Source organism: Callospermophilus lateralis, chromosome 13 (assembly GCF_048772815.1).
Source record: "Callospermophilus lateralis isolate mCalLat2 chromosome 13, mCalLat2.hap1, whole genome shotgun sequence".
Lineage (NCBI taxonomy): Eukaryota > Metazoa > Chordata > Mammalia > Rodentia > Sciuridae > Callospermophilus > Callospermophilus lateralis.
Window position 1 is genome coordinate 46163141 of NC_135317.1, and position 27155 is coordinate 46190295.

General features: G+C 40.3%; 1 protein-coding gene across 3 annotated transcripts in view; it reads right to left on the reverse strand.

The window, feature by feature from the left end:
* Svil (supervillin) overlaps positions 1-27155 on the reverse strand; it is a 225616-nt gene that overhangs the window by 170567 nt on the left and 27894 nt on the right. For all 3 annotated transcript variants that reach the window (XM_076831667.1, XM_076831665.1, XM_076831666.1), the window contains exon 2: positions 15803-15901. The gene's annotated coding sequence lies outside the window, so the exon portion shown is untranslated. The remainder of the gene's footprint in view (positions 1-15802; positions 15902-27155) is intronic.

Below are 27155 nucleotides of genomic sequence, written 5' to 3' on the forward strand. Positions count from 1 at the left end.
GGCCCACTGCTTTGTCTTTGAGTGGCAAGGACAGCTCTCAATGACACCCTAAACATGCTGGGCTTCATCTTAATCTTGTGTGAATGCACGCCCATGCAAACAACATGGGAAACAACAAAAAATAGAGCATTTTGAGAGTACTAGCCATTGGCCCAGTCTATTTGTTAAGTAGTAACAGGAGGTTTCGTGATCCTGGACTTGTAAGATTTTTGCACACTAGGATTGTATGTACCTAACAGTGTGGATTTTCCTAAATACTGGATTTTTCACTAGGTCAATATTTCGTAGTTTTCACTCAAAAGGATATATTAAATTTGACCATGTCAATCTTTTTGCCTTCTTACCTTTCTTAATCAAGAGTACCTGTACTGTAATTGTATTTATTCCTCTGAAGTTAAACTGTGGGATTTTATAAGCAGGACTCCTATCTTGTGTTATATGATTTTAGTATTTCATAGCCATGAGTCCAGTGATCCACAGATACCGACAAGGTACCAGTGAGCAGAGGGGCAGCTCATTCTCCCTGTGAGGGCTTCCAGCCACCGGCATGCCACTAGTCAAAATAGCAACTGACGTGGAGGACATGTGAAGGAGAGGGAGCTAAAATAAGCACCCCAGCCCTCCCTGTGAGGTCCAGACACTTCACACCCCTCTGTCCTTGGGGATATCGTCCTACAGGGACATGCTCCCCACTTTGTGGGCTTTCTGCTTATATTGGGTGCCCCTTTCCACATAACCCATGACAGCACAAGTTCCTAAAAGGAAATGTCAGGTTTGATACATTTTTAAATTCGCTCCTGCAAAATCCTTCAACAATTAAAAAATATGGGTATTAATTCCAAATTATAAGTGAACAAATTTAACTTTCCATTAAATTCTCTCGTGTGCGTGTGTTGGCCCAAAAAACCTGTGGTGAGGATTGGAGGTATAGCTCAGAGGTAGGGGGCTTGTAAGCATGTGTGAGACCCTGGGATCAATTTCCAGCATCCAAAAAAAAGAATAAAACAAAACAAACAAACAAAACACACACACACATAACTTCAGTGGCTCCTACTACTTGTGGAATAGCAACCACAAAATGATTAAACAAGTAGCAATGCTATGTATAGATACATGTGCTTGTACAAATGATTTGATGTCTATATCATCCAAATCACCTAGCATGTGCGGGGGTCCTGGGTTCAATCCTCAGCACCACATTATACCTTGTAATTAAACACACCTGTTGTGTACTTAATGTGCTAAGTTGAAAAACAGAAGGGAATATTTCAACATCTTACAGTATGCCTCAAAGAACAAGACTTCCTCCAAGGGTCCTCAAATCCAGTATTTAGGAAAATATACCATGTGAGTATATTTTTACAGATGACCCTAGGAGCCTCCCTAGTGGTATCCACCTCAGCTAACAGAGAGCTAAAAGGAGGTAAATGGTGGTCTTCCTACTGGACCAGCGTGGGCTCAAAGCAACCACAGTATCTTGGGTCATCTTGGTCTCTTTCTGGATCTCTGAGACCCTTACAATCAATTTGTGCAATTGAGGGCAAATATATTCTCTTTTCTACTGGCTTCATTCATACACATTTTCACAAAAATAAGATTATGATGCTAGACCTTCCTCTTTTTTATCTATGTGGTCAACACATTTCAATTTAAAAGCCTATAGCATGTAAACTATGGTTGACATGAAAAATACACAGTAGGGTCTCAAGGTCACCCTTGTACATACTCTGCCCATCAACCTCTGTAATGAGGTAAGGAGGTAGGGGTGGGTCCAGGCTGAATGTAGTAGATGACCTTGCTCTCATCATTTAGGTAAAATATCTCCTGGGCACATGTTACCAAGGTGGATCTTCAAGTATGAGCAGCTTCTTTTTAATGTTAAAACTTTCTCAGACCCGTCCCTCTCTCCCTGCCACATGCCAGTGGTTGCACTTTTAATAAGACATTTACAATGTCAAAACCTTAAGATGAATTCAGTTACACACCTGACAATTTACACTTTATAAGTCACGGCCTTTAAGAGCATTTAAAGTAATTGTGCATTTGTGAGACATCATTTAGCTTGCAGACAATGGTTAGAACAACATAAATTCCTTGACTCCCTTGAGAGTAAAATACATATGAGTGAAGTCAGACTGTGCCATATTTGCACACATGGGCAGCCTAGCGCTGTCCCTGTTTGGGCACAGAAAGACTCTGCTTTTGGCTGCATGGATGCTCACTGATCCTCAGGATTCAGGAGCCCCAAAACACAAAGTCAACTTGACAAACGGTCACTATAGTATTATTCCCCGCTACACACACTTACCTATAGGGGATACACTTTAAGACCCCCAGTGAATGTCTGAAACTGCAGATAGTATTGAATTCTGTATATTTGATAACTCCAACATCAGTAGCTAAAAGGAGGGTAACATATAAGTGACTAACAGGAGGGTAGCATATATAGCATAGGTATGCTGGACAAAATGATGACTCAGCAAAGTGGAACTGTGTGAGGTTTTATCACCTCAGTACATTATACAATTTAAAATACAAAGAGTTTATTTCTGGAATTCTTCATTCAGTGTTTTTGGACCATGATGGGCACAAGTAAGGAGACCATAGAAAATGAAATCATGAACAAGAGGGGACTACTTTATAAGGAGATGCCAAAAAAGTTGCTAAGCAGTGCTAAAAGAAATGACTCTTGGGTAGAAACAGCGATAAAGAAACTCAGGAGAGAGAGAGATTGAGATAGATACAGAGATACAGATAGAGATAGAGAACACACACTACAATTCTTGTGCCCAAACTTCCAACCCTGTGTAGTGACCAAAATATGGAATAAACAAGAATTGATGGAGGACAATGCACCTCAGAAATCACAGCTTCCTTCTGAGTCTCCTCAAGAATAAGAAACAAAAACTAGGGCTGGGGCTCAGCAGTAGAGTGCTCACCTAGCATGTGTGGGGCCCTGGGTTCAATCCTCAGCACCACATCAAAATAAAATAAAGATATTGTGCCCATCTACAACTAAAACGTAAAATATTAAAAAAAAAAAAAGAAGAAGAAACGAAAACGGAACTGTTAACATGTAAAAAGAAGTGACCTGAGTCAACATATGTGAATATCAATGCACACTTCTGAGGCTACTCAGCCACTGGCCATTAGTCCAGGAAATGTCATAAAACTGGTTCTTACTGTCATCTGAGTTTGAATCATTCTTTGGACAGGTTCCTAGTACTTAGCAGCTGGAGAGTGTGACATACACATGAAAAACACCCATCTTCAGAGTATTAGGTAGGGGGAGTTAATAACAATAGCCAAAGCCACAAATACTTATGGAGCAAGTAATACTTGCCAGGCACTATTCTAAGCAAGTATACATTTTAACAACAAATCACCACCACTAGATACAATTATTATCTCCCTTTGTACAGAAAAGGAAAGGCATAGAAACGCTGTCCAATGTCTGGTAGGCAGCAAATAGCAAAACTTGGCTCCAGAATTCTTAGTCTCACCTACAATGCTAGTCATCTCCATTGATTAAAAAATAATGTAAAAGCCTTCAGAGATGAAAATCTTTTCATTTGATTCTATACACTTCATAGTATTTCTAAGATAAATCTATATACCTTTTCATAACCATAATCTTTCTGATTTCCCTGCTGGAGCAAAATGGACTATCACCATAAAAGCCCAAACACAGTTTTACAGCCTAGACTCAGTGGTACTTTTCTGCTTGGGGAGAAGTAAGAGAAACCTCTCCTTAGATCTTGGAGTAGGGCTCAACCAAAACGTGCAGGTGTCCAGGAGCCTGGTACCCTTGTACCAAAGCCCCACCATGCATGGCGGTTACCCTTGAGCTTCAGTTTAATTTAATGTACCAAACCCAAGTCAAACACATGTGCATGTAGCATCTACTGAGGACAAGGCACTACATTATGTTCAGAGAAGGAGAAAAGAAACTCAGGAAATAGTGAAGTTAAAAATCACTACTAAAATAAAAAGTAATTTGAAGATCTAAGTAGAAGGGATTGGAACACAAAATTGAGGGGAGGAAAAGGAAGAGACATATTCTGAGGTTTCTCTTCCAGGGATGAGTCCTGGAGGATTAAATCACAGCTCACAGAACTCTCATACTTTGCAGGTAGGAATGCAAAATAGTAAACCCCTTTGCAAAACAGTGTGGCAGATGATTCTTGTTTAAAAATAAAGTTTAAATATACTTAACATATTAACCAGCCATCTCACCTCTAGATATTTACCCCATAAAAATGAAAATTTGTTTCCATATTCCTGTATGTAAATGTATAAGGAGTTTTATTCATGATTCCCTAATAATATGAAACAACTCCAAAGTCCTTTAACTGGTGAGTGGATAAACAAACTCTGTAACTACACAATGAAATACTAAACAGCAATACCTAATGTCAACATATGGCCAAATGGACGAATAGCATGTGCATTATGCTAAGAGATAGACACCAAGCTTGAAAATCTATGTACTGTATGATTCCATTTGTACAACATTCTGGAAAAGGCAAAACTATAAGGGTAGAAAAGAACAGTGGCTGCCAGGGGCTCAGGCTAAGTGGAGGGATTGATTGCCAAGGCCACAGGGAAATTTCTAGGATGATGGGTACTCGTATCTTGATCACAGTGGTGTTACACCACTGTATGCACTTATCAAATCATAGCTGTACACGAAAATGGGTGAATTTTTCTATATGCAAATTACATATCAGTAACTCTGACCTTTCAAAAAAGCATCTCAGCAATCAAACCAACAGAATTATCTCATGTATTGGGGTTATTACCTTCTACATGGTTCAACAAACCATGTACCTAACTTCCTTTATTAATTTCTACCCCCAATTTCTTCACACACCGCATTTATAGTAAGAGTATAATCTCTGTGTGTTTAGTGAATAATTTTGCTCTATGTGTGTTTTAGTCAGCTTTTTTGCTGTTGTAACCAAAGGATTTGACAAGAACAATTTTAGAGCTGGAAAAGTTTATTTGGGGCTCATGGTTTCAAAGGTCTCAGTCCACAGATGGCCACTTCATTGCTCCTGTGCCCAAGGAAAGGCTGAACATCATGGTCGAAGAGTGTAGCAGAGGAAAGTAGTTCAGAACATGACAATCAGAAAGCAGAGAGAGACTCCTCCACTCACCAGAGACAAAATATAATACCCTAAAGGCTCGACGTCAGTGACCCATCTGCAGTTACCACCCAGTTAATTGACTCAAGTGGATTAATGTACTGATTAGGTGAAGGCTCTCATAACCCAATCATTTCACCTCTGAACTTTCTTGCATAGTCTCACAAATGAGCTTCTGGGGGACACCTAATATCTAAATCATAACAACATGCTCTTACCACGACGTTCCTCCACACACCCAAAGTGAAGAGGCCAACTGATTACAGACTTAAACTTCCAAAATTGTGAGCCAAAATAAACCATTTATCTTTATAAGTTTATTATCTCAGGTATTTGTTACAGTGATGGAAAGCTGAATAACATACTCCATTAGTGAACCTTCCAGGAAACAAAGATTTCCAGCAAAGTTAATAAAAGTTACAAAGCTTATAGAATATACCAGAGTATTTTGAAATCCTATTTAACCTTTGCTAAAACAAAAGAATGTCAACAAAATGGCAGAGTATGACTATTCTTTACTATATTTCCATTATTAATTAAATTATTGGGAAGGAGAAGTCAAATTATAAGAATCTTAATTGACTTACTTGTTAAAATCTTTTAGGCAAACCCTGACAAAATCCATTCGAAGCATTCATATGCTTTACAGATTATTTTCTTCAGTTGCCCTAAGATTGGTATACTGAAAAAGCTCTTTTGAGTTTTTTGAAGTTGCAGCTTACCTAGAGAGAAGCCAGAAATAATACACAAATGCACAACCACATCAAGTTTGATTCCTGTAAGTTGGAGAGAGGTGCAGTTGCAGGAGGGCCAGCAAGGCTCAGCTTCCACTTCGTGGGATGTTGTACACATCCCAAAATCACATCTGTTTTGTCCAAGACAAGATTTGTGCCCAGTATTCAAAACACAAGGAAAAGTTTAAGTTGTTTTGATTGGAATAACTGTAGCCTGCTAACATGCACTTCTTCCAGGAACATGCACGACTTCCATCTTTTCCTCCCTCTTTCCCCCAATTCAACCTTAAGAGCAACAGCAGAATCCAATGGGAAACCAGATCAAAACACACCTCAGAACACCAGGTCCAGGGACCTCCAGAGACAACAGGCCCAACATCAATTTTCATCTTTTCCTAGTGCACAGGGATGTTTCAATCCAGTTGGAACCATCCAAACTTGAAACCAACTTATAAACTTCATCTGCTTTTCATTTCTTAAAAGTTTTACTTAAAAGAATTGGTTCCCCAAAGTAATCTTAACTCATCCACCTCTCCATTACCAGCCAAGAGAGAAATCCTCTAGTCACTTAGGGCCAGTATAGGTGACTTAAATGGCTTCCCAGTATTTCCTTTTAGCTACTTTTTTGAAGCTCTTTAATGATTTTCTACTTTTCCTATCATACCATAACTTAGTATATATACTCTTGGAAAGATCTGCCCTTAAAAAATTTCACTCTTCTGTTCTGAAGGATTCTTACTCAACTCTGAATTCAGTAAATTTTCCCACAGTATCAAGTATTAAAAGCAGATTTTTCTGGCTTGTTGTTTAAGGTGTCAAGACATATTCTTTTTTTCTTATCTGGACTTGGGACTGCCCTTCACATAGCCCCTTCTTGTACACTAACCAGCTGTTTCTGCCTTCCACAAGACAGCCAGATCAAGGCTTTATACTCTAGCCTTCTGCTGGGTCATCTATCCATATATTTACCTTATTTCTTCCCAACGGTCCCAGACATATCATCCCTATTCTTATTTTTCAAAAACCTCAGAGTTAAAACACACATACCCCCGCAATGTCAAACCCTCTGCCAAGACTAGATTACTGTGGTTTTCTTCTTGGACTCCATTATAATGACCTAAAGATGTATTATATCTAGATTCTTAGAGGTCTGTTAAATATTAATCATGATGATGTGAAATGCTGGGAAATTGGGTCAGTCTGAATTTCCATTATTAATCCAGTCTGCTGTATATTTTCTCTGTGAGGTTCTAGAATACAGTCTTAAACAGACACTGATTAAAACTCTCAGTTGTCAACAACTCATTTGAGAAGCCAATGAAACCTATAGGTTCCCTCTTGAGAAAATTTTAAAACAAAATAGTATCCATCTATAATTGCTATTCTAGAACAGGAGCCAGCAAGCTGCATCCCATGTGCAGATCTAGCCCTCTGCCAACCTTTGTCAATAAAGTTTTATTGGAACATAGCCATGCTTGTTCATTTCCATATTACCTATGGCTTTTTTCATGCTACCATAGAAGAGCTGAATGGCTGTGACAGGGACTATATGACCCTCAAACATGGAAACACTTAAAATTCTGGCCCTTTACATAAAAGCTTTAACAACTGCTCTAGAGCTTTAAAGCCAATGACATCTATGACAATGATTATAAAAATTCCACCCCGTGTAGTTTTGCACAGTTATTTAATTAGAATATTATTTTCCACAGGGTACATTTAATTAACAATTACCCACAAAAGAGTTTAGCCCAGTGCTTGGTATTCACAGTTAACACTGGCTATTCCACATTCTCATTATCTACTTGCTAGTGTGTCTTCCCATCTAAAATGTGGCTTCCTCTAGGGTAAATGCCAATCTTATTTACCTTTTTCCCCCCAGGGCCTGGCACATACCACAATGTTGGTAAAGACTGTTTCAGAGAATAAATGAGTGAAGAAATACATCAACACTAGAAATATCTTAATTCTAAAAGGTGTCACACAAACAACATTAATAATATATTTAATAAATAATATCAGGATTTTCCAAACTGAGTTTCACACATAATAAACACAATTTTTTCCATTGGTTGAAGGTCCCATTTTGCTATATGTCATAGCAGTTGTCTTGAACAAGCTAAGAACAGGTTAACATATGTAGACACCAAGAAGTTCCTAGGTCTTAAGGAAGTACAGGTTGTGTATCCCTTATCCAAATGTCTTGGGACTATTTCAGATTGGATTTGGAATATATATATATATATATATATATATATATATATATATATATATATATGAGATATACTGAGGATTGGACTCAAGTCTAAACACAACATTCATTTATATTTCATGTACACTTTACACACATGGCTTGAAGATACTTTTACACAAATTTTTAGTGTGCTTATATTTTCACTTTGACCTATCTCCTGAGGTCAGATGGGGAATTTTCCATATGCAGCATCAAGGTGGTACTTAAAATGTTTCAGATTTTGGAGCATTTGAAATCTTAATTTTCATATTGGAGTTATTTAATCTGCAAAAATGATTTTTGTTTCAAGCCACCTTAAATTCTCTAACCAAACCTCTCACTTTTGAATGAAAATGCAAAGTGTGATATTCTGTGTGTACAAGAGCCTGAGTTGAACATTTCTAAAAATAGTGATACACTTAAGCATAAATTAGTTTCTCTGAAAAAGTAATTGCTTTGTTTTTTCATAAATTTGGCTAAAGAGAGATTCATGTGCTCAAACATAAACAAGTCAGGTACTGATCTAAGCAGTGAGGAATCAACAGTGAAGAAATCAAGTTCCTTTTATGATGCTAGTAAAATAAATTAGCTTTAAAAATCTCAAAATTAATTCTGACAAGATTCTTCTTGGTGTTATTTATTCCAAAGAATTTTCCATATTGTGTTACATAAATAGCTAAGAGGGTTTCATATTTCCAAAAATGGAGACAGGTTTCCACATTGGATTGTTTACTATAACTTGTTGTAACAAATTACTACACATATGTTGGCTTAAAATAACACATATTTATTATTTTATAGTTCTGGAAGTTACAAGTGAAATGTAATGGGTCTCATTAGGCTAAAAATGAAGGTATTGGCAAGGCCACATTCCTTCTGGACCTCTAGGGGAGAATCCATTTTCTTGCTTTTTCCAGCCTCTGCGGGTAGGGAGGTGCGGGATTTGGGGGGGTCCTGCATTCCTTGGCTCACGGCCCCTTCCTGTATATTCAAGGCAGCAATGGCAATGGAGATTGTCATCACATGTCATCTTGACTCCTCCGAGGAGGACAGTCTGGTGATCACATCGATGCCACTTGGAGAACATAGCATGCTCTTCCCCATCTCAAACACAACTGGTCCACAACTTTAATTCCTAATTTCTATGCAACCTAACATATTCACTTTTTATGGACTAGGCCATGGATGTCTTTCATGAGAGTGTGGAGAGAGAAGATTCTCCCTACCACATATATCTTTGTAGCAATCAGGCCCATAAGCCCAGGTCACATACCTGATCCCAATGGGAAACTTAAAACAGCAAGATCTTTAGAAAGCAGTCCCACCCCCTGCTAGGATTTACTCCTACCCAGAGCAGTCCCCCTGCACTTCAAAGAGCACACACCCCTGCTCTGCTTCCAATTCCACCAGAGCAAGTTGCTACTTCCAGCTCATCAAGCCATGGTATCTCCTTGTCCTCAACTCTTTTAAATCGTAATGATTTTTCTCCTAGCCATACACCCTATAAATGGAAAACCCAATCCCTTTCCTCCATTCTCCTATTCTGGTAAGGGATGTAACCCCCTTCCCCAAGTGATACACAAAAAGATGTGTTCATTGTAGTAAAGGTATAGTTATTTATGTTTTGCTGTTTGGTCTGTATTACCTAACCATACATATATTCACTCATTCTTCTATTTTTAAGTTCAAAGGATAGTGCGTGTGTGTGTGTGTGTGTGTGTTTGCATATGATACAAACTCCTTGAGAGCAAAGACTTCTTTCCCTCTTTTAGTGCTGAGGACTGCACCCAGGACCTCATGTATGCTGAACATATGCTTTACCACTGAGCTACATCAAAAGCCCCCAGAAGAAAGACTGTTTAACCTGATAAACACAGAAACTTGGTGATCACTGGTCACCTCACCTCCATGCAGAAAGCTTATGAAGCAGTCCTTGATCATGATAATAAAGTAAGGATGTTTCTAGGACAGTCTGTGCACAAAGTTTTGCAAAGATTTCCTCTTGTCCAAACTAACTGGAGAGAATAACTAAGGATTTGGCCAGCTCTGGCCAAAGGGAGGTCACTCTGGGTCCTGAGCTATCACCTTAGGGAGAAGCTGGAGCTTGGAGTACTAAGCTGGGTTTTGGTTTAGGGGAATTAGGGCCAACTCTTCTGTTTTTGACAACAGCCTTTAGCTACACAGAGGGCTACATTTCAGTTGGCATCGGCCTAGGGTACAGTGCCCATTTGGCCATATGGAGCAGATTTTCCAGCTCTCTGTTCCTACTGGCACACGCTTGTGACCCTTAGGCTTGGAAGCATCTAGTGACAGCTAGCCCTAGTAACACAAGAGTTCTTTCGAGGTCACTGGAACTCATCCGTCCAGTGGAGATCACTTACCTTAGGCACATTTCAAAATAAAGGTGAACATAGTATAGAGAAAAACCATTTGTACAAAGAGAAATAACTGAATAGAGCAGTAATTTATTCCCTGGGGCCTAGAGAGGTCTGGGGAATGTTGAAACCCCAATGCTTCTGCTATCGCCCTTCTCCTGCAGTGTAGCATGATCTAGGTAGAAGGCATAGCCATCTCCTGACATTGGATTTCTTGCAACAGCTCATATATTAAATTAAAACACCTGGGTTTACAGTCATTCATAAGCAATGAAGGGAATAACTTACTCCACTAATTTCAAAAATTCTCCAATGTGGTGGGAAATACATATTGCACATCTTCATGAGAATAGCAGCAGTAGTTGGTGAAGCCATTGAGGCCATGGTTTAAGAAACAGTTGGAACTTCAGTCTATAGACTTTATTCCTCTCAGTGGCACCCAGGAGTTCTTTATTAAATATTTTGTCATGAAAACAATATCCTAAAACAAAAAGTACCAAGTACAGATTGGAAGATCTAAAGATGAAGAATCAAAAAAGGCAACCACTTCCTAAATACCTGTGCTTTCAGTATGATGCTAGAAGCCAGGGATCCAGTCCCACCTTAGCAAAAGTCTGTTTGGTTGAGATCAGCATCCAAAACATACTGCATGGCAATGCTCTAACAGTTTTGTCTGCCTCCCCAGCCCTGCCACAGGTGTACATGACCCAGTGGCTTCTAGGAGGAGCCTCTTGAATGACATGTTTAGTGATCATCAGATTTAGCCAGTTGAGAAGGAAGGGGGAAGTCTCTCAAGATACCAGGAACAGTGTGTTCAAGACCATAATGTTGAGACTGAACCTGGTGTTTTCAAGAAGCTCACAGTAATCACATAGTTCTTTTTATGGACTAGGCCATGGATGTCTTTCATGGGAGAGTGGAAAGACAAGGTTCTTCCTACCACATATATCTTTGTAGCAATAAGGCCAATAAGCTCAGGCCTCATACCTGATCCCAGTGGGAAACTTGGAACAACATGTGGTGCCCAGGGAGGGGTGGAGAATGGGAGCCTGCACTGGAAACTCTGGAAATGTCATGCTGAAGGGGCTAGAGCCAAAGATGTACACTGTAAAAAGTGCATCATGTGTTAAGAAGTGTGATGGGGTTCAGTGCAAATCAAGAATAACTAGAAGGGGCTGGGGTTGTAGCTCAGTGGTAGAGCGCTTGCCTAAAAGCATGTGTGAGGCACTGAGTTCAATACTTAGCACCACATAAAAATAAATAAAATTAAGGTATTGTGTCCATCTACAAATAAAAATATTAGAGAGGAAAACTTAGGAAAAAAAAAGAATAGCAAGGAAAGAGGGAAGGAGGAAGGAAGAAGGGGAGAAAGGAGAGAGGAAGAAGGTGGTGGCCTGTACAGCACACCTGCTGGCCTGGCCTTACAAACTGTTGGCCTAGGGACAGAAGAAGGTAAGGCTGTAAGGAGCACAGGGCACCACAGTATAGGAAAGAGGTGCGTCTCCCCCGGAGGGCGAGGCCAGGAAAGCTGTCATAAAGTGCTGTATTTGCAAATGGCATCGCAGGCAATGGAGCTGAGACTGGGGGGACTCTCCCCATGAGCAGGATAGAATTGTGAAGGAGGAAAAGAACATGAGCAAAAGAGGGGGTGATGGATGCAAGGTGTGCAGGAGAGGCAGGAAGACAGGCTGGCAGCAGGTATGAGACCTGGGACACGCGTTAGTGAATGCTAGATAATGAAGAAGATCCAGCATTTATTAATGTGTCTCAGTCCAAAACCTGACATCCAAGGGCAGGACAGCTCCTAAAGCTGGAATGTTGTGTGACAGACAGAAGACAAAGCGGGGGAGAGGGGAGGGAGGGCTGAGTAGCACAGGCTCCTGGCTTATTCAATTAACATCCTCCTGACTGCCTCAGAATTACATCTCAGCTGACAAGGTAACTGGTAGTGTGCCTTAAAGTCTTTGCACCTAACACGTCTTTTCCAGAAAGACTTGCTTAGCATGGAAGCTGAAGAAAAGCCTGCCTCCTTCCCTCCTCCTTCAGATCACTAGGGAAAGAAAGCCAGAAACCAGAACTCCCCTCAGGGCACCTACTCAAAGATGTTATTAGATCATCAGAATGAGCCTGTGCTCTTCCATCACCAGAGTCTTCTCAGCTGCGAAACTCATGGCGCACACAGCAAGAAAGCTCCGGGCAGCCTCCTCTCCTTCATGGCTTCAGCAGGGCTTAGAAACCAAAGCGCCACCTTAACCCCGTATCAGGGACATTCTGCTTCCACGTGACTCACCACACACTTCCTCCCAGACCTGACCAGAGGGGAAGGCTCAGTTGTGACAACCAGCAACCGCCCTTCCTGCTCCCCACCCCCACCCGCAGCCCCTTGCACTGTTTCCTGGGAGGGGCCGGTGAACACAGCAAGTAAAAAGGGCCTGGCATGGACACCAATGCCAGCTCTCGCTTCTGCTTTCCTTCCACATCTCATCTGTCCTTTTGTGCTGGTGACTGAGCTTAACCTATAGTCACCTACACAGTGACAACACAACATCCCTCCTGGGCTCTTTCCAGAGAGAAGCCCATGTGAAGGTGTCACAACCCGAAGTGTGGTGGCTAGTGAATTGGTCCAGGGACCAATTCAGGATGAAAGAAGAGTTCCCATCCCCAGGGAACTTCAGGTTCAGTCAAGGAGCTGCCTGAGTTCATTAAGTAAATGTTCACTGAGCACCTACTATATGCCAGATACTGTTCTAGGGCTTGGCATAAAGTAAAAATAAAACAAAAAGAAACCCTTTTCCCCATGGTGCTCAGATTCCAGTATTGAGTGAGGAGAGAACTTTTCCACACTTTATGAATAAAAGGAGCTGAGTCAATGACATAAGAACAAAGTGATGTTGCATTGAAAGGGAAGAAGAAAACGAAAGACTTCTTCCTAGAATTACGGAGATGAGGAAAGAGGAGTCTAAAAATTGTGTTAAGAGTTAAATAGAGCTGGGGACATAGCTCATTTGGAAGAGTGTTTGCCTCGCATGCACAAGGCCCTGGGTTCAATCCCCAGCACCACACAGACACACAGAAAAAAAACTTAAATATGCCTTTTAAGGTTCAAGTATCTATTTTCTTTAAAGGACGGTCACAGGACATTCAAGCATTCTCAGAAACATGGTGCTTTATCTCATGTTTAATGACAATTCTCCTATCGCCCCTACAAAATGGTACTTGGGAGACTTGGCTACGGAGGCAGACACTAGGGATGCAAGGTAGCAGAGCAGGTGAGGTTCAAAGGTCATGATAAGATCCTCCTAACAGTTAGGTTTATAATCAACTCATAGTGATGGTCTCCCAAGCTAGCAAAACACACACCTGCTTCAAACTCTTGTCATTTTTTCTCCCTTGGTAGCTCGTCATAGTCACTGCCCTGATCTACCTTCCTCACTGAGAACCAAACCCAGGGCCCTTGCCAGAGCCAGCCCTCGATCTCCAGGCCCTTTGGGCTTCCCCTGCTATGAAGAACCCTCGGAGCAGCACTCCACCCCAGTCCTACTACAGATACACAAAACCATCCTCTAACCTCATGAGGGCTAAGGGCAAGCTATTCAGAAATCGATCTGAGAAGGAAAGTTTTAAAAAGTAGCCCCCAAAGCACAATTGAAGTACTAATCATTACAAGTGCAATAATCACATTGAATGCCTTGTGTAATTTTTAAAATGCACAAAAACGAAAAACTTTGCTTTCCTTGAGCCACTAGTCAAGTCACTGCAGAATGCTTTTTGTTGTTTGGAATGGACCTAGAAATGGACCTCATTTGATCATCTCCCAAATCAGCCAAGCTCCTCTGCTACAACATCCTTGCCAGACAGGTGTGCAGTTTCTATGGCAATAGTTCCATCAATGGAGATCTTCCTCCAGGACAGACAAGCTGTTCATTTGAATGTCTGATATTTCAAAGATTCTCCTTATAGTGAGCTCAATTTAGTTTCTTTTTCTTTTCTTTTTCTTTTTTCTTTTTTTTTTTTGTACTAGGGATGAACCAAGAGAGCTTAACCACTGAGCCACATCCCAGGCCTTTTTGTTTTTTATTTTGAGACAGGGTCTCACTAAGTTGCTTAGAGCCTCACTAAGTTGCTGAGGCTAGCCTTGAACTTGCAATCCTCCTGCATCAGCCTCCCGAGCTGCCAGGATTACAGAGGTGAGCCATGATGCCCAGCTTCAATTTGGTTTCTTTATATCCTCTACCCATTGGCTGTAGGACAGATGTGGCTAAATAAGTAGAACAATATAGTAAATATGAGTTTCTTTAACTATAAATCCAATCATTAGACAGAGCAATGGGAAGAAGAGGGGGAAATAAATCAATACTTGGAGAACTGGAGAGCAAGAATTGTGATTGCCCCTAATAACAAAAGATTGTGGATGGATTTTGGAAAGGAGAATCTTTTGGAACATAATAAGTGAGCTGAGGATGAACCTGGGACTTTGAATGAGACACAGAAGAACTGATGGGTATCCAGGTAAGAAATTCTGCCTGTGGGTCAGGGAGCACTGCTTTGGGATTAGGTGGCCGGGAGGGGAGCAGTTCCCGCAGTCCAAAGAAAGAGGTGGTCTTATGGTGACACCATCAGTTATCCTGGGACTGCAGGCAGGGGGGGAGGTTGGTTAATAAGTTTATCAAATGTATATGAGATTAAGGCCTGGGGTGGCATTCAGTGGTAAAGTGCTTCCATTCTATGCACATGGCCCCGGGTTTGATCCCCAGTACCACAAAAGAAGAAAAAAAAATATTTATATGATTAAAATGAGCCCCTATGTTTATAATTCTAAATCTTATGTCTTAGAAATGAAATTCTTACATTCTCTTCCCACCTGTGAGGATGACATTCAGAATATGCATGAGAGGCAGGCAGAGGGGTGTGGCATTGGAGCAGGGTCTGGAGATGTAGTTCAGTGGAAGAGCACTTGACTAGCATGTGTGAAAGGCCCTGGGTTCCATCGCCAGCTCCCCTACCCTCAAAAAAAGAGACAAGAAAAGAAAGAAAGATAGGAAAGAAGTAAGGAAGGGAGAGAGAGAGAAAGAGAAATAAACAGAGATAACTGTCTAGACAGGTTGGCACCTTAAACCTCTGGTAAACCTAGCTGACAAGGCTTACTTAAGAAGAATATGTTGTTGTTGTTTATTAAATACATCGCATATAACTAAAACACAATAGTACCAGATACGTTTTTGTAAGAGAAAACATCCCAGACTCATAGTTGCTACTATTGTAGACGGTCTCCCCCCAGTACTGCAAACACATTCTAAAATCCTCAATAATTACCTTTTATTCTGTTAGTTGAAACTCAAAGAGAATTCACCGTCCCTTCCTGGACTTCTCCTTTGGATTTAGAAAATCTCCAATCTCCAAGGTAGCTAGGACCTAGGAGGCAGAAAAGGTTTTTTAAAGATTATAGGATGTAACTTTCAAAGTTGAACTATACACATGTGTGAGATGGGATTAACTGGTATAAGTCAACCTCTGAAAACAACAGACTGTCTCCTACTTTATCGGTATCCCTTATTGCTCTTTGACCTAGCCTAGCAGAATTTGAAATTGACATACCATTTCTATAAATCTCTAGTTTTTAAATTAATATTGTGTTGCTGGAAACGAACCCACGGTCTTATGCATACTAAGCACATGCCTTATCACTGAGCTACATCCCCAGCCTGTATTTGCTCATTTAAATTATGACTAAAATTGCCTTGATTGAATCCACTTCAACTTGGCTTCACTTGAAACATTTGTTATTAGCTACTGCAAAAAAACAAATTACCCTTATTTCTGCAATGCATAGTTCCCGTTCTTGCCCAATACCCACCTCGGTCCTGTGGCAAGCTATGTGAAATAAGCATTGCAAATAGTTCACCCACATATGCAGAGGAAGCAATGACATACACACCCCGAAGTAGAAGCGCAGTAAGAAGGCGAAAGTGTCAATTACCTTCCTTTATCTGAGTAAGAGGTGGCAAATCTAATTATAACGGATGAACAAACTATTTTCCCCCAAGGGTGCATTGAAAATTTCCAAGATCTTGAACAAAAATGAAAAGTGCTGTATTTTTTAATAATGTAGTATTAGCTAATTCAGTTTTTGGATGCTTTACCGCTGTGAGCCCATCTGCTCCTGGAGACTGTCTCCCCTCTGAGGATGACTGCTTGTTTTTTTCCCTGGATGAGCCTGCTGCTCCTGCAGTGCAGCTTCAAAAGCCAAAGGTCACCAATCTTCCCAGATGATCAAACGCTAGGTGTAGTAGGCAGGGCCAGCCAAGCAACTGAGGATAGATACCCCTCAGAGCTCCACCTGGGCTTCTGTCTTGTCATCTTCCTCCTGGACACCCCAGGATCTCCATGTGTCCTGCTTGGCAGCAGAATGAGATAATGTTCTTGCAATTTTCCTTTGTTCCTCCCTCTGCTTCACTTAAGCACGCGCTTGCCTTAGTTTGTTTCTTCCTGTTTACAGCAGCAACAAAAGGCATACAAAAATGCACACACAACTGTGCTCCAAGTCGGAGAAGCTCTTTTTAAAAAATGGTCTACCTTCAAAGAAGTCTTAGTAACATGGCCAACCCCCCCTCAAAAAAAAACCCTCAAAGTATTAAGATGTTGCCCAATGGGTGGGATATATTTATTCATATATGTTACAACTCCTCTACTCAGTGGACTATCAGCCATTGAAAATGAAGCAGAAGACATTAAGACTGCAATACATAGCAAACACTCGTGAAATACCACCGGCAAATGGCAGAATTTAAAACTACCAAAGTGCTGATTACAACTTTGCCAAAAGCATGATTGCGAATGGATGAAACTTTTGAAATTATAAAATGTGTGTGTGTGTGTGTGTGTGTGTGTGTGTACAAATAACCAAAAAAAGGATTTAGTTCATGTCTGCTGAGTTCAAGGATTCTATGAAAACAGAATGATATCATTCTTGATAGGTGTAACATATCCAACAATTTAGAACAGGATGCTGTGAAGAGAAAATATAAGTAAATGTAGGTCAAAGAAAGTAAGTGATCCATCCATGATCGGACTCATGGTCAGGGTCTCCCCACTCATATAACCTCTTTTTAAATAGAGCACTTGATGATGGATTACTACAAAAAAAAATCAGGGGTTCTCATTATGAATATTCATTATCCAAATCCCTAAAGTTAAAAGTATGCTCAGAAAAGTATGCCTTCAAAACACTTATGTATTTCCTAATAACTGTCTTATGACTTGAGTCTCCACTCAAAACTGCATCTTTCAGATGGGCACGTTAGCACATGCCTGTAATCCCAGCCGCTCAGGAGGCTGAGGCAGGAGAATTGTGAGTTCAAAGCCAGCCTCAGCAACAGTGAGGCACTAAGCAACTCAGTGAGACCCTGTCCCTAAATAAAATATAAAATAGGGCTGGGGATGTGGCTCAGTGGTGGAGTGCCCCTGAGTTCGATCCCTGGGACCCCCTACCCCCCAAAATGCATCTTTGTTCAACATCAGTATCTATGCCTAATACTGCCAATGAATGGCTTGTACTCCCATAAAAGGTGTGTGTCTGCTGCAAACTGAAACTGTAAAACTTGCCCCCAAATACACAATTACATAAGATAAATAAAACAACACTATAGAATTTCCCCCAACAAGAGGATAAACAATAGCAAGTGGGGACTGAGCAGTTTGATTAGAAAGCAATTATTTAAAAGAAAAATTAAAGGTTGGTAGCAAGGTAGGAATTTCAAGAAGGACTTTTATATTAAAGAAGTGAAAATGCTCCAAAGGAAAATTACCAACAAGATCCTCAATGTTTTCGTAACACCTGCCATCTTTATGATGTGATGGAAATGTCAAATGTGGTAGAAAAAATACTACAATGTAGCCGGGTGTGGTGGCACATGCCTTAATCCCAGTGGCTCAGGAGGCTGAGGCAGGAGGCCAACCTCAGCAATTTAGTGAGGCTCTACATAACAAAGCCAACCTCAGCAATTTAGTGAGGCTCTACATAACTCAGTGAGACCCCATCTCTAAATAAAATACAAAAAGGGCTGGGGATGTGGCTAAGTGGTTAAACACCAAAAAACTAAATGTAGTGATTGAATTGATAGTTAAAGAAAACCATATTTAAATTCACAATCATTAGCCATACCAGACCTAGGGCCAATAAGTGGAAGACATAAAGAAATAGATTTTAATTTAGAATAAGAAGAATTTTAAAAAAAAAATTTTTTTTAGTTAGTTGTTGATGGACTTTTATTTCATTTATTTGTGTTTATACGTGGTGCTGAGAATCAAACCCAGTGTCTCATATACATGGTAGGCAAGTGCTTTACCACTGACCCTCAACCCCAGCCCTAGAATAAGGAGAATTTATAAAATACTGACCCAAAACCTTACTCCTCTCAAAACAATCAACACTCGATATTTGTACTCTTATTCTAAGAGCTGGTCACAGTCACACTAATCACCTAAATTGTGTTAAATGTTAGTTAAAATAAACTTATTTTCATAATTTTCAGTTGATTCTTTTCAAAATAATCTCCCAAGCTTTTTCTTTATTCACTGTTTTGTCCCCATTGAAGTGGATCATCTTAAGTGGCCTTTTTCTGGTTCTAATTATCCTGGGGTAACAAAGACCTGCTGTGTAATCTCCAGAAATAATTTTTTTAAGTTTAAATCAGAACCATGTAGTGTATTTATATCATTTTGAGCCAAGTACACATTTTAGAAGTAAGAACTTCTGATCCACAATATGCAATAAATACCAGGGAACATCGTGTTTTGTTTTGTCTGTCTGTCATGAAAACCAATGAAATTAAAAACCTAATATAAAATAAAAATAAAGATTACAAATGACTATTTGTCCCAATTCTTTTAAAAAGTGTAAAATATAATGTATTTGCCATTCCGAATGATGTAAGTTTCCAGATGAGGCAATCTACTTTATTTGAACAAAACCATGGGGAAAATCTTCATGTGGTTGTTAATAGTTGCCAATTTGCATATCATGACTAGTTTAATCACGTGCAATTATTTGTGGTTCTGTGTAATTCCTAATCTCAACTTTACCTGAGAACAATCAAGTTGGCTGAGTCTTCCTATGTTCAAAATGTTTATTATATGGAAATAATTAATATGCAGGGCTCTCTAGCATTCATTTAGATAATGAAAGCTATTCTAGTATCATAAAAATACAAGGCTTCATTTTAGAAGCATCAATTATTCAGTGGAACAGTTTCTTCTAGAAGAGTGAGAAGAGTAAAAGAATATTTTCCCTTTAAATCGAATTATAATATTCCATTGTAGAAAGATGTTTTCTTTCACTTTTCAATCTGCAACAGTGTTAGGAGTCCAAGTAACTGACAACGTTCAATCTGAAGCATGTAGGATAATATAATTTTAAAGATTCATTTGATGTGGACTCTTCAGCTTCTGTGACCAAAATAATAAGCAATTTATGATTCAGTTTGTTTACTAATCCTGTCTCAGAGGTCAAGACCAAGCTTAATGACTCAGTGTTTTTGTCCAATTTGCCTATTTCTCAAATGAGTGCAAATTCATGGCTCAGGATTAGGCTGTGACTATAGTTCTTTCCAGGTTTCCAAGGACTGACAGCAAATCCCCCTTCTCCCCAGGGTCACCAGAGGATGAACAACAAAGATTACAGAATGTCTGCCATGTTCTAGTGTAGGTGCACACTTGAATTATCTCACCATTGTTGTCTAGGAACAAGAAAAAATAAAATAAAAGCTCAAAATCATCCTTTCAAATGTTTGAGTTCATGCTAAACAAAAAGGTGACTGCCCTGTTCTGGTCCCCCTCCTGGAGTGAAATTAGCAAGCTTGAAGGGTGTCAGTCAAAGAGCAATAGGGAGCTCGCTCACAAAGGTCACCACCAACCTCGGATAAAAACCCCAGCTATTTCACATCTATAAAAGGAGTTTTCTAGGCCGGGTAGCTTCATCAAACCATAGGAAACAAAAATATCACAAATCTGGCTCCTTGTTTTTGGCAAGCTGACTTGCCAGCAGACGTTCGACAACATTAAGACTGCTTTAAAAGGAAATGCATGCCTAGACTTACTATCAACCATAAGCGATGATGTGATTTTGATGATAGAGCAGAGTGACTCCCCCAGGTTGGGCTGGGCAGGGGCCAGGAGCCTCAGTGGTGGCATAGCATCCCCAGCAAGTAAGCAGGTGGGCTCAGGAATTCCACAGATGGCATTCAGCCACTGCCTCCCTGAACCAAGTTTCATGACCTTGCCTAACTCCTTTAGTGTCCTGTAAAATGGGTATAGGAACAAACCTAGAAACTTCCTAACAGCCTCAAATGAGATAATCAGGTCAAGCGCACAGCATGATGCATCACCTGGAATGTTCAAGGGGTGTTGTTGTTATAACAAGTAGAACTGAACAACTTTCCACTTTTCAGTACCTTCCAGGAGGCTGTATTTGATGCCTTCTCTAATTAGAACTGATCTTTCCCACCCAAACCTGTGACTAGGAATTAGTTTTTGTTACTGTAAAAATATATACAAAATAATGATTAAAAATGTAGTATTATACATTTTTGTTCCTACCAAGTATTCCAGAACAGATAGGATGCATATGGTTTTGGCTTGGTGATCACTAACACTGACCCAGAGCTTCTGATGTCCCAGGCATTCCAAGTCCTTTCCATATAAGAACTCTGTGAGCCTATTGTAACCATATGAGGCAGCAACCATGGTCATCCCCATTTTACAGACTGGGAAACTGAGACATAGACAATTAAGCATCTTGGACAAACGTCAGGGCCAAGCCAGGATTCAAAGTAAGCAGAGTGGTTCCAGAGTCATATTCTGAAGCATGACACTATAGGACCTCTGTTCTGTGAATTTATTTGAGTTGTGGGGGAGAGGAAGGGAAAATAAAGTCTAGAAGAGTCTCTTCTCTCCTTCTCAACACACACACACACACACACACACACACACACACACACACTGCAAAGATGATTTCAGTTGTGAAGATATCCAAATATATTTTCATTGACTGGATCTTCAAATATAATCTTTAAATTTCTATTCACAATGAAGTATCTTCCTAGAGATACATGGAGAAGTAGGAAAGCAGAGAGACCTGAGCACTGAGCAGGACAGAAATCATACAGAAGATTGAAAAGATGAGGCAGGGAGAGCTGCCCTTGGAGAGCAGGGCGGTATGTCAGACCCAGCTGTAATCTAGAACCAAGTTGCTGTGTGGGTCCCAACTTCACAAATACAAGACACCTATGAATCACAGCCCTTCTTCCCTCTAGTGATTGTCCCCCCAAAGCATTCATCTCAAATTCCTTCTAGTATACAAAATCCAGGACACCCGTAGCTTCTAATAAAACACATGTGGAAATATATGTGCTTGGCCGGAAAAGTCCATTACCAACATTAACCAAAGTTACACTCATCCTTAAATACCTGTTCTCATTTTAGAGGCAAAACTAACAGATGGAGTATTTGGTGCCAAGCTACAGAGTGACTGAGATAAACAGATGGGTCAGTAGATGCATGGATGATGGATGGTTGGATGGACAGGTGAATATATGTATGTATATATGAATGAGTGGGTAAATACATACATAGTTTCATAGAAAACTGAAAATCCAGTTCTAGGAGTTCAGTGAGGTTCCTGAAGGACCTCAGCATCCATTCACCCCATCCCATAGAGAGACCCCTCAGAATCATGGTGAGTGAACACTGCGCCCAATAAGAAGATGTAAGCACAGGTAGGGATATCTAAATTTGATACAGGTTCTATGAGCATGGTTGAGTCCTGAACGGTTCCCCACATACAATTTAATGCTCTCTTAATATAGCCAAGAGGAGTGAAAGAAAACTAAGGAGGTATTTGGAACTTGTGGAAAGCATGAGATGAGACTGATAAACACTCTTGAACCAATTGGAACCAAACATCCTCATGGTCAGAATTATAAGGAAATGTAAAAAATTATAGGTGAATTCCAAAGGTCAGACAGCTCTGGTGAGAGAGCGCTGAAATATCTCGGCAGCGTTACGCTCTTCTCTATTCTGTACACACCATACAACTTGTGGTATTTCTGAGGGCAGAAATTAGGCTTCTCTGGTGAATCAATTATCCAGGGGCTGAGAGAACACTTTTTGCTAAAGGTCCAGAGAGCCCTCTTGGAAGCCACAGCAAGAGAATTAGGAATGAAAATACAGCACCACATACATAGCTGGGTAAAGTGTATAGAATGTACTCACTGCTGATTTAAAATAGTAAATTGCAGTTCTGGAGGCTAAATATCTTTGATGTCTCCTATAAGAAAACTCTGAGGCATGAGTCATCTCACTCCAAAAGGGAAAAAAAAAAAAGAAAGCAAATTTTGAAAGAAAATAAATCATAGATTTTGTAAGTGAAAAGAAGACCAAGTGGCTACATGTAGACAATGGGAAGTAACACTTATACAAACAAATTAAAAATTACTTGAACTTGTTTGAAGTTCAAGATAGGTGGAAAAACTGTCACACCCAGTGTTATGGTTTAGATATGAGGTGAGCCCCAAAAGCTCATGTGTGAGACAATGCAAGAATGGTTCAGAGGTGAAATGATTAGATTATGAGAGCTTTGCCCTAAGCAGTGGATTAATCCACTGATATGGATTAACTAAACAGTAACTGTAGACAGGTAGACTGTGGCTAAAAAAAGTAGGTTACTGGGGCTGACTTGGGGGTTTATATTTTGTCCCTGGTAAACAAAGCGCTCTCTCTCTCTCTCTCTCTCTCTCTCTCTCTTTCTCTCTCTCCTTCCTAGTGCCATGGCCTGAGCTGCTTTCCTCTCCAGTGCCCTTCTGCCATGATGATCTTCCCCACCCGGCCCAGAGCTGTGGAGTTGACAAACCATGAACTGAACCTCTAAAACTGTAAGACAAACAAACTTTTCCTTCCTAAAATTGTTCTGGTCAGGTATTTTGGTCACAGCAACAATAAAGCTAACCAAAACACCCAGTGACAACGTGGGGAAGCTTCATGGGGGCTGTACCTATTTCAGGCAAAAAGAGAAAGGGCTGGTTGATTCATCAAATAACATGATAAAACGTGTACATTAATGTCTTTAAAACAATCTGAACAACGTTGACTGTCTGCATCTAACCCAGTCCTTCTCTTTGTCCAAAAGCTGAATAAAAGAATGGGTTTTAATAACTTAACAACTGTACAACTGTCATTGAGTGTGTGTGTGTGTGTGTGTGTGTGTTTCCTTTTTAGAACAGGATCTTATCACTAAGTTAACCAGGTTGCCCAAGCTGGCTTTGAACTGGCAATTTTCTGCCTCAGCGTCCCAAGTAGCTGAGATTACAGGTATGCACCACAGTTCTAGGCTAGCCACTTTTATTTTTAATGATAACTTATGAGATGTTGAGGCCAAACTAAATGACAAAGAATTTCTCTTCCCCAGAAACACTTCCTAAGTTTTTTAACAAGTGGTATTGGTGGGTGGAAGGTGCTGGACCTGAAGCCAGATGGGTCAAATCTTGTGGCAAGCCAGGTAGGCCCGGGGCTCACTGCCTCAAGGCCTCAGCACTCGCCTTGCTACTCCGGGGAACATCTATCCTACAATTTCCTCAGGGTATTTATGGGCTGGTGAAAATGGCCAGCTATGAAGAAAACCAAACAAATTGAACAACGGTTTGGATTTTAAACTTTCCCACTTGACCAAGTCATAAGGAACCAGAAAGTGATTTTAAAAGCTCTTTCTACATTAATGGCTATCCAGGGAAGGGTGCTGGTAGGTTTCCAAATGCAGGGTAATATTGCTGGTTTTTCTTAACAAATAAAAAGAAAAAGATGACATATAAAGAGTAAATACATAGATGAAGGAAATGACTTCACCTAAGAGAAAAGAGGTTTCAAAATGTTGTGTCCTGTCACAGACACGGTGCCAAGACTAAGCATGGTCCATCTACCCATACCAAAAGCTTCTTACTGCTCAGTACAGAATGGCTAAAATAAAATGGAAGCTTAAAGGGTTGGGTTTGTGGCTCAGTGGTAGAGCATTTGCCTAGCATGCACCAGGCCCTGGGTTCAATCCCCAACTTTGATAAGAACAGTCATGTGTTGCTTAATGATGGAATATACCTGGAGGAGTACAACAGTAAGTGATTTTGTCATGTGACCATCAAAGTGTACTTACCCAAATGAAGACAGCAATACTAGTAGAGATGCAATCTTATGGGACCACCGTTAACTATTCAGTTTATTATCATTTGGTGCATGGCTTCATTTCCATGCAAACACTAGGCTATGAAGTGATCCCAGAGATGCTCTCATTGAGAAGATTTACTTGCAAAATCTTTCCATCCACAGCAGCCTGAAAATGTCACAGGAAGAATTCCAGGTAACCCACTCCGTGAATCCCCTTCCCCAGTTTATAAAGCAGTAAAAACTTCTTACTAGTTCCACTCTTTATATACATATATATGTTGTAGATGAACACAAGACCTTTATTTTATTTATTTATTTTTATGTGGTGCTGGAGATCAAACCCAGTGCCTCACATGTACTAGGCAAGTGCTCCACCACTGAGCCCCAGCCCCAGCCCCATTAGTTCCATTCTTGATGTGAGACAGGATTTAGCTGCCTGATTCTCCATCCCCAAATTATGAGTTCATTCTTCTTGATATGCGTATTTACATTTTTTTTTTAAGTTTGAGAAACACAATACTTGAGCCCACAACTTCGAGGCTCACCAGACTGTTATCAGAAGGAAAAAGAAGACGAGGTATAGATACTGCTGGGTGGCCCCCTTCCTCGCCCTGCACTCCAGTCCTGGAGGAGGCACTGATGCACTGACAATATTTGCATGCCACAGGGGATATTTACACCCCACTTTTCATTTGGGAATTCTTCCTCTTACCCCATCATCTTTCCCTACCCTCACCTCACAGAAAAGTTGGGCCATGCATGGGCACCGCTCCCCTCTGTCCACAGCAGTGGGCACGTGATCCAGGCCAAAGAGATTTCCATCAACAGTTACTATTATGGCATTATGTAAAAATGTGGATGTGTAACCGATGTGATTCTGCAATCTTTGTAATGTTTTGAGTAACCAATAAAAAAAATAATAAATGAATCTAAAAAAATAAAATAAAATAAAAAATGATTTGACTTTGCAACAGTAGAAGAAAGAAGGTTTTGTTTTTTTGTTTTTGTTTTGTTTTGTTTTTGTTCTAAGGGAAAACCTGAGTAACCCCTCTAGTTTCAACTGGTTTTCGTACTTGCTTTTACTTCACTTTAAAAGTCCCCAATTTGGGAGGTCATGAAGCTGAACAACATATTATTAGTCTCCCACTAGCTCTGCTGTGGGCAACACCCCTGACGCCTGGGTCAGGATGATAACAGTTGTCTAGGTTACTTTACGGTTACTTGAAGGCCACTTTTGTTGAAACTATGGACTTTTCAGTTGGGCCTGCGTGGATGCCCGAGGGGTGACCTTTTGAAGTCAGAAGGCCAAAAACTCCACACTCAGATCATGCTAATCCCAACATTTTTCAAACGTGAAGAGTCATGATTGACTACACGCAGGCAGGATATGGTTACTTCACCTCAAGTCACCTTTCCCCATGCATTAAACTACCTGCTTCTTCATCCCATAAATATCCCCAAACCCTATTCTCAGGGAGGTGGACTGGAGACCTGCTCTCCAGTCTCCTTATGCTTGTCCACCTTGGGAAAGTACTCCCTCACCAAACTGATGATTTACATGATTGACATAATATGCAACAAACAGAAGGGGCCTCGTGAAGTGACAAAAGCTGTTAAGAACTGCCAGTGACCATCTTTCAGGTCCTAGCCCTGTAAGAGAGAATGAGGCCAAAACCAAAGGAGAACTGAGTCCCATCTGAATCTAGAGTCATTCTGGGAATTTTCTATTAGAAGAGCCAACCTATTCACATTTTGCTTAAGCAAGTGTGAGCTGGGGAGGGGAGGGTTTCCTTAACAGGTGCTTTAAAAACAAGTAGGAAAAAATAATCATGCCTAAAAATATAGTGAGTTATCATTTCCTATTTTTTTTTAAAAAAAGATTCCTTGTTTGTACAGCTAATAATTCAACACAAATACATTCATAAAATGGTTACTTGTATTTTCATGAAAACTGCTCTAATTTGATTTTTGACTCTTGTAACTAAATGTCTTAATTACAAGTTATCTGTCATAGCTGAAATTCTCATAAATTTGGAAGATCAATTAAGGATATGGTGGTGTGTTAAAAAATAGAGCAAAATCTGATAAGTAGGCACTACTTTTAAAATAAATGTTGCATCAAAATAAGAAAAACTATAGGAAGGGAAAAATAAAATCAAAACACAAAACTCCACCCCTCAGAGTACAACTAGAAGTCTTCTCGCAGCATTTCAATATCTCATGGGATACAAGTCCAAACTTTAGAACTAACCTCCCCACTGGATTCTGCAGAAGATGCACAACTTGAGGGGTCCACAAGCAGCCGTGCACTGCAGGCTCCATGCTCCTGTGCTCAATGCTAGATGCTGCGTGGAGCCACAGTGTGATCAGGAAGTGAGCTCAGACCACATGTTGATGCAATTGATCAGATGGAGCAGGAATTATGAGTAAACCATTCCATTTCATAACTGAATCAAGGTTC